A 14562-nucleotide genomic window follows, 5' to 3' on the forward strand; every position below is an offset into this window, starting at 1 on the left:
CCCAGCATGCCGGAAGTTTCTTCCTAAATATATGAACAAATTGTTGTTCCTAACCGCAGGCCGCACAACACGGTTACTTTACCCGTTTGAGGCAGACGGCAGAGAATTTCAATAAGATTCGCAGACGCACAGAATGCATTATGCCTTTAACGTCACCTATGCAAGTGGCACTAAAGGCAATATATAAATAATATAGAGGCTCGCCACGACATAACTCCAGGCCTCTTGATTGCATCAACGTGCAGCCTCGCTTTTGGCGCATATTGATCTTGACAGGAATTTCAAGTTATCATCTAATATGCGTTTATATCTGCTGAATATACCTGTGAGTCAACGCGTCATATAATTAAAATATGTCATTTTAAACTAATTACAACACTTCTCTTTAACTTCACTTCTTGTTTGTTTGTCTGCTACAAATCTTGTAATCGAAATTTAATACACTTCTACTTATCATATCGATCTGAAATTTTGCACACTTGTGTATAGTTGGAGACAATGCATGAATTGAATGTCAAAATAAATGATTTTAAAATTAAAAATTGTTTTTTCAATATTAAAAAAATTGAAAAAATAATTTTGTCAGCTACAAATCTTATAACTGATATATGATACACTTTTACCGGTCCAATTGATCTGAAATTTTGCACACTTCTGTGAAGTCACAGGCAATGCATGAATCAATTAACAGAATAAATAATTTCGAAAAAAATTTATGTATTAAAAAAATTTTATATTAAAAAAATTGAAAAATTAATTTTTTTAATATTCGAAAATTAAATGAGAAATTTATTGTATATCTGTAAGATTGGAGACACTGGATTCTTTGGAAGTGTTGTCTGTAAAAAGTAATTTTTAAACGTATATTATTATTATCCTCAATTTTCCGGATTTCTATTTTAGGAACTTTCTTATAGAAAAGAGCCGTTTTTCCTGATCACCCTCATTATTGGCATATCATTTAAATATTGTTTAAATCAAATATCGCAACTCATAAAGTGAAATAAATGTGACGAAAAAGCAACACACGCAGGTTCGATATCATTCACAAGTTTAAAATTAAGTTAAATGAATAAAAATGAACTACTCAAAATGAATAATACGTAATTAGATGCCCACAGAAAATACTGTGAGATTTCTTGCCATTGCTATAGCCTAACCGCATCAAGATGATGGAAATAACAGTATCGCGGTCACAGGCCGAGGCTATCACGCAATCAGCCCACCGCTGCTCGGGATTCAGGACCGACATTGACTTTCCCTATCGTAAGAAATACATTCAAGAAAGCTCTATGAAGCTGTAAAGTCCTGGTAAAAATAAATAGATCTTTTTTCAACGGAATGAACTAAGTAAACTTATACTAATATTCAATGCTAGGCGACATGATTCAATGCATTTACTGATGAATGAGAAAATTTTGCAGCGTGTAATTTGAGTAGTGATTTTCCTCTTTACATAGACAAAAATAGATTCTGAAATATTTACTTGGAGGTTTGGAACTGTGTATTAATTTTTATTTTAAGTATCTTGAATAGCCAGACCAAACAAAGACCTCTGTTTGAAATGGATGGTTCTCATGCAGTAAGCATGTATCTGAAGTGGCAGCACATAAAGTGTCAAAGTTTAGCTTGGGTGCGACCGCGGTTTCCGATTTTACGAGCGACAAGCATTGTTTGGAGGCACAGGCGCGACAGCTGTGCGGTCTATTCATTCATTGCCAGGTACGTCCAGTAATTGCGCTCCGAGCTTGGTCAATAAATAATAAAGTAAAAAGTTATCATCTTCCTTCTCCGACGTCCAGCATTCAATATTCGTACCTGAGATTGTCACACAAGATACATTTAATGTCACTCGAACAACGCTACATATGTAAAGTCCGATGGCCGACGGTTCAATCTAACATTGCTTTGTCCTCAATGACACGCTAACAACTTTTATTAACAATAAGGATGGTGTGAGCTTACGAATTTTGCGGAAGCTGAGAGTGGCTTAGTATATTAGTGGCTTAGAATAGCTTAGTATATTAGTACAGTATTATGTTTCGTAAATATTTTATTATTGAATATTAGCACAAAGTAGCCTAAATTAGCCATGTCCATGCTTTCGCTTGCAATTAAAATTTTGCTAGGCATTGGAATGAACTTGCTACAAAGACACCAAATTCAAACATTGGATTTATTGCATCTAAATTTCCGAAAACGAGAAATAAAGTCTTTAAATCCTGTCCAAGTAAAAGTTAACTGCGCTAGCAAGAGCGCAACTTGTAATCATTTCGACTACCTTCATAGTTATGCCAAGCCTCATCAGTCATCACTGAACAAAATGTTCAAAAAACGACAGAAATAAGCTTGGCCAATAAGTGTTTCAAAAAAGTAAACTCATTTCGAATCTAATATTTTAAATGTAAATTGGAAGAACCTTAAGAAAATTGAGATAAACACGAAATAAATACCAAAATAGTTTTAACTAAAGTACGCGAGATCAATGCCTAAATTTTAACTAATCAGAGAAACTTAATTTGATGCAACAAGCAAAGAAAGTAGTATAAATCACGAATATTGCACGGTAATGATACTTAGTTCAACTTGAGTCTATCCTGTATATTTGGATTGTTTATCTTCATGGGATCTCATGGTTTTCAAATTTGTCATCAATTCATAACATTCAAAATAGATACAGTTATTTTGATCCTCTTTGGCCAGGCTCGAGTCTGTCTTTTGCAAAGCGTTTGTTAGTAGGCTGGCATGCATGATTTCATGAACTTGCTCTTTGTCATACCTTGCAATTGCTGTCTTTATTTCTGCGTATGAAAGTCTCGCTTATTTTCTACTGTGATAAAATACCCTACTAAGTAGTGAATAAATACAATTACACGTTAATTATTTACGTTTTCTGTGATTAAGAATATAATGTTTCTTGCATTCCAGTTTTATTTATTTTTCTCGCGAAGTTCATCGAGGATGCTTATATCTAACTTTCTGTATATGATCACTATTTTCTACTTGGTACTTAACAATAACTTTCTCCCCCACCCAAGCATTATTAAATTATTTTACGGTTGCCAGGGACACAAAGTGGTCCTGGAATACAATCTGTGATCGATGTATTTTGACTGTTACTCCAATGACAGTTATTTTCCATGAAGGTAATTTCACAAGACGTCACAGGTTAATGCTACTAAATGCTTTGTAAAGAATGGTACTAAATGCTATAGTAAAGAAATTACATTGCTCCGCAAATCTTTGGGCATTAAACTTTGAAAATTATTTTGGTTTATGCCGGCTTTTCAACCAATCCCCACTTGTTATTTCACTTGACATAAATCCAATCCCAAAAAACCTTGACAAGACATTGCAGGTGATGTGGTGTATCTTGGAGCTACAGAACCCTCGGCGGCTGTGCTAGGTTTTGCCAAAACAGTTTTACACAAAATATTGACTAGGCATTGGACGTTGAAGTATCAAACAGGAATACAAGGAACCGATGGCTATTGAGCGATAAAGCAAACCCAGTATCGGAAAATCAGTTCCAGCTGAGCAGATGACGTAACTAAGCTAGAGCAAAGCCCTATTGCTTCACCGGCAGAATATCCTTCAACAAAACTTCAAAGATTTAGAACATCTCCAGAATACACGCTATTATCAATTTTGAACAAAGAAAAATACCCAATAAAGTGGGGAAAAAGGAAAAGTAAAACCGGCTGGTTCAGGCAAACAAAAATTTGAAAAAATTAAAAAAAACAAGAAGAAACTTTTTTGTCGAAAACCACAAAAAAAACCAGAAAAGAAACACACAGAAAAACAAAAAAAGACGCAAAACCCCCACATGTTATATGAATGGCTTTAATCAATACTTAATAAAAATTTGTGAACTGATGCGGATTTATGCTAAAACATTTCAAGGGAATGTAGCTTTTTATTAAGATTGTAATCTTTGCCAATTCGGTTTTTCTAAGTTTTCCTTAATGATAATCTCGAATCTTTGTCAATCCTTGCCAAGCCCTACTTGCTGTAACGACAGTTTCAATGCCATTATATTTTAAAGACATTGTTACAGAATTTCTATTACTTTTCTTCTCGCAACCGAGTCACGTATGGTTTATATTCGGACACATATCGCACCGACTTCGAAACTGCTGGCACTTCAGTGAATCTGTCACACTGTGACCACTATAAAAGTAACTCTCAATACCTGGAGTCATTCAACACATAACTGAAGTCAGTTTGAGCTTTGTTTATGTCACACTGAAGCACTACCTTCGACGCCTCTCATTCATTATCATAAGCACTGGCACATCATAAAAATGAACTATATTTCTGCATGCTTGAGCTTTTGGCTAGCTCCTCTTATCTCAACCTCACTATCATTGCTCTGCAATGGCTCTTTAATGCGCCACAACGGCTTTTTGCTCTACCCCTTTTGTTAAATCAATAAACCTAAGTCGACGCTATTGGTAAAATCTCTAATCTCACCTTCGTTAATTTCAGACACCATAGTTACAATACCCGCATCAGATCGTCGTTATAGTTTGAAATGCTATAACTTACCTGCACATCGTCGAAGCTGGCACCGGCGCGCGTGATGTTATCCCACGCGTGCGCGGTGGGGCAGAGGTTCTTGTTGGAAGCCACGAGCACTCCGAGGCGTTACAATAATGTATAGTGTTTTTAAGACACCCACGGCAGACACCATAGTTACAATAACCCTATCAGATCGTAGTAATAGTTTGAAATGCTATCTTACCTGTACATCGTCGAAGCTGGCACCGGCGCGCGTGATGTTGTCCCACGCGTGCGCGGTGGGGCAAAGGTTCTTGTTGGAAGCCACGAGCAGCCCGAGGCGGTCGACGGACACGAGGCTGGGCAGCCGTACGTCCAGCAGGTCTGGGTTCATGAAGAGCACCAGCGCGTAGTTCAGACACGCCTTGTCGCCTCTGCCCATAAGTCGGAAGTGCGAAGATGATTAGTTGCATTGGAATGATTATACTTGTATAGTTAGTTAGATATTTCGATATTTTTTAAAGATGGTGCCTAGAAAATGTTACTGATGTTTTGAATTCATTGATGCATGAAATTTAAAATTAATTTAATTATGATTAAATTGATCACTCGACCCTACTAATTTATACAATTATGAACATCAATCCATAAATTCAAATTGTAATGCAATGTTCCTAATCATATTATTTTCGTTTTATCACATAATATTACAAGAATTAGGGTTTGAAAGAGAAACTGATTTTATTCAGTAAGATTGTTAACAGATAAACTATTATTATTTAAATACAATGTCTCAATATATGAGTAATATAATTACAAGCACTTTTTAGTGAAGAATTTAATACATCACAGTAAAAATGTGCATCAGAAATCAAGACGAAAAGTTCTGGTGTGATTTTTGCGATTTTTTCCCCTGTGCTAGATCATAGGCAAGCAACCGTCCGATTAAACTATACGTCGCACAAGAGTCTATCTTATGGAAAACTTAATCGCTTTAAGCTAATAATTGGGACCAAAAAATTTAACGTTTTTTCGTCAATAATAAAATAATCGTTTCTCAAATACACTAACTTCCTTGGTTCCTTTAAAAATGTGAGAAATATTTAATCAATTAAATGTCGAATCCAGAAATAGTTTGACAAGGTGAACAAAAAGAAGCACACAGCGATTCGATACTTTACACTCCCCAGAAATTTGCGTGAGAATCTTACGTGAATTTCAAGACCAACACTCAATAATATTAGTATAAAATTACACGTAAAGGTCCTCCCCTTGCCACCTGCGCTGAACAAGACCACTTATAACAACAAACTATAGCCAGCAGAGCTGAGCGTGCTGGTACAGCAGCGATCTGTGTTCTTTACATTGCACCTTGGTGAGTGTCTTTATAGGCGCGACTTGAGCTCGTCGCGTGAACGACCCATGTACAACCCCCGCGACATTAAAGGATGCAAGGCCTTCTTTTGTAGCACTTGAATTGCTCTGCAGAGCACACGTTTCCTCCTATTATTCCATGGGAGGTCATCCTCGATGTATTTTAACTCGTTTTATTGACGGGAGTGAGGAGACTGAGTGGGGAAAGAACAACGGTTCCGAAAGGCAAAATCCCCATAAAAATCGAACTGGAATGGTAATACGGAAATTGTTTGGAGGAAATAAAATAAATGTTAGTCGTGTGAGCATTGGTCTCATGTTAAAGAAAGATCTGTATTAAATTGACATAATCATATATGGATCCCCAGCACGGATGTGTAACGAAACGAATTTCCTGTATAACAAACAAATGTACTGACAATTTAATGGAAAATTACCAAGAATTCAAAGTGACTTTTTCCGGACTTCCTCAACTCTAATTAGACTTTTTGTTGACTGAGTTTGAGTGCTTCTTCAAATACAGAATCGTTTGAAGCGTCCATTTTATGGGTGGATGAGCATTTAAAATGTAGCGTTGGCAAAAAAAACATTGATATGCAAACAGTCTATTGACTCTGAAATTCTTTGGACTGGTCGACACACCGACAGGAAAATATTCTCGGCAAAAGCCTAATTTCATCCGACAAGTTAACGTATCTACACTACCGCTTCAACTATGAAAAAATAAGCAGTTTTACCAAAAGAAGACCTTATAATTAAAATTAGAGTGACTTTGTAATAATTTGTTAATACAAATAAAATTAAATCAAGCTCTTATCGCTTTTGTGTAAAGATTTGTGCTAAAACTTGAGTTACATTGAGTGGTTTCGGCATCAGCTGATTTAGTATATTTCAGTGCTCAGCATTCGAGCTGGGTCCAGGCGCTACAATGAGAATTTCTCTCGTGTTATCAAATTAACATAGATTACATTATTAACTCAATCGGAAATCCTTGAATTCCTCTCGCATACAGCTTGCTTTCTTGTTCATTAATCTGAACACAATCAAGAGTAACAATTAAAATTAAGTGGTGACGCAATTCGACGGCTCGTTCAAACAAACATAATTGCACGTACGTCGCTGAATTTGCTGCTAGAAACGAAGTAACAAGTCCTTCGCATGAACTAATTAATCAAAGACAGGTATCATTCAATTTATGTGACCTTACATGAACTATATAAACCACATATAAATTTCTATTATTGTTCATACTCCAAAAATTGAGTGACGAACAGTTTTTAGCATGTTCGATATCTAGCTTTACTTCACACCGATTGCTTTACTTCACACCGATTGCTTTACTTCACGCAGCAATATCCCGAACCAATATCCCCAAAGCGGCATAAGATACAGGGATATTAGCGCTCTGACTCAGTTAGTTGGCCAAGTGCATTCCTTGAACGTGTTTTAATACGCATATTTTTTTAATCCAATGAGTTGGCAACTCTCGGCTGTGGATCTATTCTTATCAATGTAAATATTAATCCTAAGTTAGGAATGTCACATTAATATAGTATTCCTCCTGTATTCTACCCTGTAGTGAAGCAATTTATTCTAAGAATTTTACGCTGAAATTAAACACCTTTCTTATTGTATTATACAATGCTTGAAATTTGTTTCAGGAATTTGAATTACTTGCTAATGTTTACGCAAGGCTTATACTCTGACTGTTGAATCATTATGAAGCAGAAAACTTTTTATCGTGAATTGAACATTATGTGTAAGATTGATCTTGTGTCAAATTATCTTGCCAAAATATCTTCATTGAAAGAAACATGGGACGAAAACACTGAAGTGAAGAGGGCGTAATATGTGAGTGATCAAAATAACAAGCATTTCAGTGGCTAAAAAATCAGTTGGTTCTCCTTCAACGTGCAGTACCAAATGAAGGCATAATTGTATCTTGATCATTGTTGTGATCACTGAGTCAAGTGCATAGAGTTTATACAAAAACTCTTGCAAAATTTATTCTAATATATGACAGGTAAGAATTTTAGAACCATGCACGGTTGAAGCATCTAAAAAATATGACAACATTCCTGGATTGTAAAGGGGAGCAAAAGGAGACACTGATTCCATTGTATTATCTTCAAACAATAATTAATCAGCAGTAGGCACATATGGGATAGAGGCCTTTCTGACCATAATGTTCCAATAATTCGATGCCCATCCTAAGACGACTCCATTAGCTATGCTGACTCCACTAGATGCACCAAAGCTTGATTAACACGGAAGGTAAGCACCACACAAAGTCTAAGTTATTTAAAAAATTTATCAATCCAATCATAGCTGTAATCCGTGCAACATGTAGTCATTTATTATTGATTCTATGTCATAGAAGTCACAGAAAATTTCTTATATCAAGTATCTTTGCATTCCCATCACTAAGCTTAAATTTCTTTTTACAAAATTTTTTATGACCACCCAAGATTCTGAGTCAAGATAAAGTGTTCATGATCTTGTTCACAATAATGGTTGTCTGAAAATTTGAGGATAACAGTTGCGATTGTGCGAGTATATACGAGAACTTTCCTTCCTAGTTTACCTGTAGCAGATGGCGTTGTATTATAATGAATGTCACTGCAGGCACATAATTCACTTTAAATTTTCTCCATGGTTCAAATACATTTTTTTTCTTTATGTCAGTATGACCCATTGCATTTAATTAAAATTAAATAGTAGGTTAGCATGACTCATAAAATGGGCAAGTGTGTCAAAAGGGCATCGTATTTTGGACGGCGGTTGACTCACCAAAGTGAGTCATCCGAACCCACTTATTTCTCTCAGTGTGCTAATAGAACGTAGAACGAACTGCAGCTAATCCTTTGATCTCGCACCTGCCTTGACCACTCACTCTCAACCAGCCAACAACAAGACGGCACAAAAACTTGGAATTTGCCTTAACTTTTGCGCCTCAATCGAGTTTTCTCGCTGCCAATAACGCGTTGCCTTCGAAGTTATAAATCGCTCAGATAAACACCCGGCAAAAACAAGACAGAGTCTTTACGCCCATAACTTAATCAGCTAATTTTACTTAGAGTTTCAGTGGGTGAAGAAAGTAGTACAAATGAGAGCAACGTGATATCTTCATTAAGAGAGGAGCAGCTTGCCGAGAAAATCAAATTACTGAGGAGACTATGAAGTTCTTGCGCTCACTGCGAGGGTTGTTAAAATCATCAATCAAATAAGTAGAGAAAATATGAGGAGCTCGACTACAACAGGAATAATAAGGCTCAAAGCGACCTTCTATTAATTGAATTGAAATGCCTGAGAAACGATGCAGTATTGTCAAGGCTTTAACATTTAGTCCAGGATTTAATCCCATCATTATTTTCTGTGACCGATTTATTTACAAACTTAGCATTTGTTTTTGCCAAACCCACAAGGATTTTCATCGTTTAGATTTAAATTAATATAAATTGAGAATTAATAAGTATATTAAGTTTCAGTTTCATTCTATATTAACGAACCCTCAACAACGATACTAGAGTGACAAATTAAAATATTTCGCGAAACAGCATGAGCAAAATACATGTATACTAGTTTCCGATACAAGTAATTTCAAAGCTGACGAAGAGTCAATAAAATGGACGATTAAACTTCCATGACGAAATAAATGCCCTAATAAATTTGCAGCCAAGGGCAGTTCTAAAGAAGCAGTTAGGCCTTTTTTCGTTCGGCAAAGTACAGGCAACAACTTCATCTCAACGCCAGATTTATCATTTGGATCGCGCGCTGGTAATGACCGTGGCGTGCATTGGCGAACCGATTATGAGGTCATCACGACGTAATTTAAACACGAAGCATAAGTTATCGCTGGCAGATATTGTGTCATAAAATGACCTTATTAGTTCTAATTACCTTCACAAATACTACCAAACTTGCACAAAACAAACTCGGGGCAGCATCTCTACTATAAAGTATGTTTTCATTGACTGCTGGGACAGTAGAAATTGTCGCCAATAATCAGCGTCATGGCGCTATCGAAAACATCCTCCATCACTGTAAGCACGCAATGAACACGGCAGTAATAAGAAGTCAGGGAAACACCTGCATTTAAGACACAATCTATAACGAGAAAAGTAACTTCGACAAGTGGTTCTAATTATTGTACTTGATGAAAATTAATTTTATTTCAATGGTAAAAACCATCTCAACCGACAGTTGCTTTTTTTTATGAAATATGTCAAATTGTGACATATTTGAAAATGCAAATGAGCATTTTCAGCAAGAAATTTCTCACTCAGATACTGTAAATAATTTTCCCTGAATTATTCGATTATGCTAATTTATTAGCCAATTTTGTTACCCATTGATGTTGCCAAAGATGTCATACTAACCTGATGACGGTTCGGGAAGAGGGTTGCCAGGGTTGCCAGGGATGTCATACTAACCTGATGACGGCGAAGCTCGGGATGAGGGTTGCCAGGGTTGCCAGGGTTGCCATACTAACCTGATGACGGTGAGGTTCGGGAAGAGGGTTGCCAGGGTTGCCAGGGATGTCATACTAACCTGATGACGGTGAGGCCCGGGAAGAGGGTTGCCAGGGATGTCAGGGATGTCACACTAACCTGATGACGGTGAGGTTCGGGAAGAGGGTTGCCAGGGATGTCAAGTTGCGCACCATTGCTACGAGCAGGAACTCGCTGACCTCCACAAGACAGGGCAAACTCAAGCATTTTGGCTGTAGTTCAAGAAATTCAGGAATCAGAATTATCAAATTAACTGCTTATTGTCATTATTTTTTAATAATAATATGACTTAGAATTACGTACCCAATTTAGTTCAAGCTTTTTCATTTCTTTTAAACTTATTCACTAATCATTGTCAAAGATTTATTGCACCAACAATCCACTGATTAGGTAGAAAAATAATAATAATTTTTTTTATTACTCATGAATAAATATTGTTCAAACTTTGCTTTTATACTGTTACAGTTGCTAAATTCAGCCAATGTCAATATACTGTAAGCACCTCGGCAAAAAATTATCACTATACCCAAATTTCTTCATATCAAATTTCAAGACTTCATTTTGCTTCCTGCACGAAACAATTTGTAAAATGATTGGCAATGAGAAAAATAGATGTTTTTTGAATTCAAATTTCTAAAGAACATTAGTGAAATTATTGAGGTTCAATTTATTCTCTTCAGTGCTGCTGACGTAGCCTATTAACTAAACTAATATAACGAATACTTAATAGATAATTTATATTCTTTTCATTAGTAATAAACTGATTTCAATTCATTCATAAAATTCCTCAGGAATTTAAAAGTAAAGAAAATAGCCAAAAAATTCACAATCAAACAAATGTTTGATTTTGAATTTTAGGCTACTAATTGTTTATACCTGTGTTCTAGGTTTTGAACTGCATGACGATGGAGCTGGACTCCGAAACGTTTTCTCTTAAAAGAAATGGCGAACTTTTTGGCTATTTTCTTTACTTAAAATTCCTGGTGAATTTGCGACTTAAGCAGCCAAGTGATCTTAATATTCATAAAATTTCAAAACATTCTCTCAAAAAAGACAATATTATTGCATGGGTTAATGAATTTTTTAACTGCTCAAAAAGATTTCGGTCTTAGATATTTTCGCGGTAATTTTTTGTATTACAAGTTACTGACCAGTAAATAAGATTAATCATAGAACTTGCGTGCATCTTCCACTATGAAATTTTTGTTATATAATCAAAATCTTGAACCTGTCACTGCATCCTAATCTAAGTTTACAATCGAATCTTTCAAGTTCAATATGAGTTGTAAAGTTATCTTGCAGCCTAGTATCACCTGTAACTTTATTGACAAGTATATTGGTTTTCTTACTAGAGAAATAAGGGTGAGGTTGAGGTGGCCTTGGATAGTCGTACACCGAGCAAGCTTGCGAAGCGCATCCTCAGTGTTCAAGTTGTTCACTGACATGCTCGGGCAAACTGGGGGAACAACAGTTATACATGATTAGTTAATTATAATATGTACCACGTTCCGAGAAAACTGGGAGGAAAACAGTTATGCATGATTAGATAATTATAATATGTACCACGTTCCGAGCAAACTGGGGGAACAACAGTTAAGCATGATCAGATAATTATAATACGTAACACGTTCGGAGCAAACTGTGGGATGATGAGTTATACATGATCAGATAATTATAATATACCACGTTCGGAGAAAACTGGGAACAACAGTTATGCATTATTAGATAATTATAATATGTACTACGTTCCGAGAAAACTGGGAGGAAAACAGTTATGCGTGATCATATAATTATAATATGTACCACGTTCCGAGAAAACTAGGAGGAAAATAGTTATGCATTATTAGATAATTATAACACGTGCCACGTTGCGAGAAAAGTGGGAGGAAAATAGTTATGCATGATCAGACAATTATAACATGTATCACGTTCGAAGAAAAGTGGGAGGATAAGTTATGCATGATCAGATAATTATAAGATGTACCACGTTCCGAGAAAACTGGGGGAACAACAGTTATGCATGATCAGATAATTATAATATGTACCACGTTCGGAGAAAAGTGGGAACAACAGTTATACATGATTAATAATTGTAATATGTACCACGTTCGGAGAAAAGTGGGAGGATAAGTTATGCATGATCACTTCATAGTAGCAGATACCGCACGTAGAGCAAAAACCTTTTGGAAGGAATGACTTCATATATTCTATACAAGGAAAGAATTCTGTTAAAAATGAAATACAATCGTTAGCATAGGTCAAAATATTCATGGTACGAAAGCCATTTAAAGCTAAGCGCAACTTACAATATGAATCGATGGGAAACAACTAGCAGCTGTAATCCTCCCAAACAACTTGTTTAATATGCGCCTAGTATTTTAGATTTTTAAATTGATGCACAAGAACTAAAGATGCCAGGCGCTACAAGGAGAAATATTTTTTTTATACAAAATAAGAATAAATTAACCACATTGCACAGTTATTACCGAATCGTAGAGCTAACACGTACCCCTGTAGGTGTTCAATGCAAGATGAGGTAAGATGAATATAATTCTGATGAAATACCGCAGAAAAAGGGCTTTTCCACGTTGCAAGCTTAAACTATTCGCTAGTTTTCCAGGTATAAGAGTCAGTACACTTTTTGAAATAAACAAGGGGCGATTCGAGGAGATGAGAGGTCACAGGTGCGTTAAAAATTCCATATAATAATAATACCCTCTTAAGAGTATCATGAATTTCGTAGCATTTTGGGGGGAGGATAAAGAGGACAGTACAGTCCTTGCGCGGGGTAATAGAGGATAAGAGCCCCCATAAAGGTTCTTGGAAGCAAAGTATTAGAGAAGGCCGGAGCACAGCACAGGAATCGCGAAGGCTAAGGTTGCAACAGAATACCGATATTCCAAGGCACCAGGCGCGCGCTGAGATGTAGTTCACTTCAGTGCAACGACACATGTTTAGTATTTACACAGAGAATTAATTGAGAGACTATTTCACCGAAATTTCTCAAAGATATTATGGTAATCACAATAAATGTTTAAAGGTTTTATGATAAGGCGAAAAATTTAGTTATCTACTAAATTTAAAAGTTTCAGATAATCTCTATGGATTGGTAAGCATGTGGAAGGTGTTGTTCCTTGGGATATCAAAATATGTTTGGTGTCGGTCGTTCGAGCATTGGATTATTACTAAAAATTTGATTATAATTGCGATTGATGGGGCAGAATTACAGCCCAAGTTGGCACCTTGCTCTGCAGTAAATTCATACATAATCGATGTGTGTAATTTTACCAATGAAATACAAATCACATAGAAACATAAAGAAGTTTTCTTTTGAGCGGCAAATCATTTATAATTTTAGTATTTTCGGATATCAAAGAATGTTTTTGTTTTTCATAGAAGATTAAATGTATCACGCCATAGAATTTTCTAAGTTGGATTCGTGATAAAATGGAATATTGAAAAGTCTAAAAGTTTCCTACTTAAATTAAGCTGTTCAGACAAATATTTCAAAGTGACCTATTTCTATTTATTAAATTTAGCATTTTATCTTGATATAAAGCGATGATAAAGCGTGTATAATTATATATAATATGGTTGTGCCGCTTGGGACAAGAATGCAAGAATATAAAGTTCCGTTCTGACTGCAGGCGTTTCCCTGTACGGCTCAGGAATATAACGCTCAAAACAACAAGTAAGTCGAGCACAACTGCAGCAAATATCATGTACGCAAAATAAACAAAGCAAGCTAAAGTTTGGCACCTTAGAGCTACTCTCACGTTGCATTTGAAGCAAGAATCGGAAAGCTCTGTCTGACTTCACCAATACACACGCACAAAACCTGCAGGTAACGATTTTAAGTGAACGAGACAGCAGTGTGCTGGTTCTGATCTCCATGAATGGACAGTCGTTTTAAAATTTGTGCAACAAAGGAATCCGTCGCTCAGAGAACAATGGGTAAAACATTGAAAAAACTCATTGGGTGGACACCATTTTTTTTGGGAGGACACCATACATTATTGGGAGGACGCTGTACATTGGGAGCCATGGGCGGACACTATTTTTTTTTTCAAAAGGTATCTGAAGTGTTATTAATTTCATTCACGGATGACAGAACTGCAAGGCACATCGCAATAGGACTCTTTGTTTCACAGAATATGACAAGATTTTAGGAAAAAAA

This window comes from Hyalella azteca, unplaced genomic scaffold, assembly GCF_000764305.2.
Source record: "Hyalella azteca isolate HAZT.00-mixed unplaced genomic scaffold, Hazt_2.0.2 contig6464, whole genome shotgun sequence".
NCBI classification, from domain to species: domain Eukaryota; kingdom Metazoa; phylum Arthropoda; class Malacostraca; order Amphipoda; family Hyalellidae; genus Hyalella; species Hyalella azteca.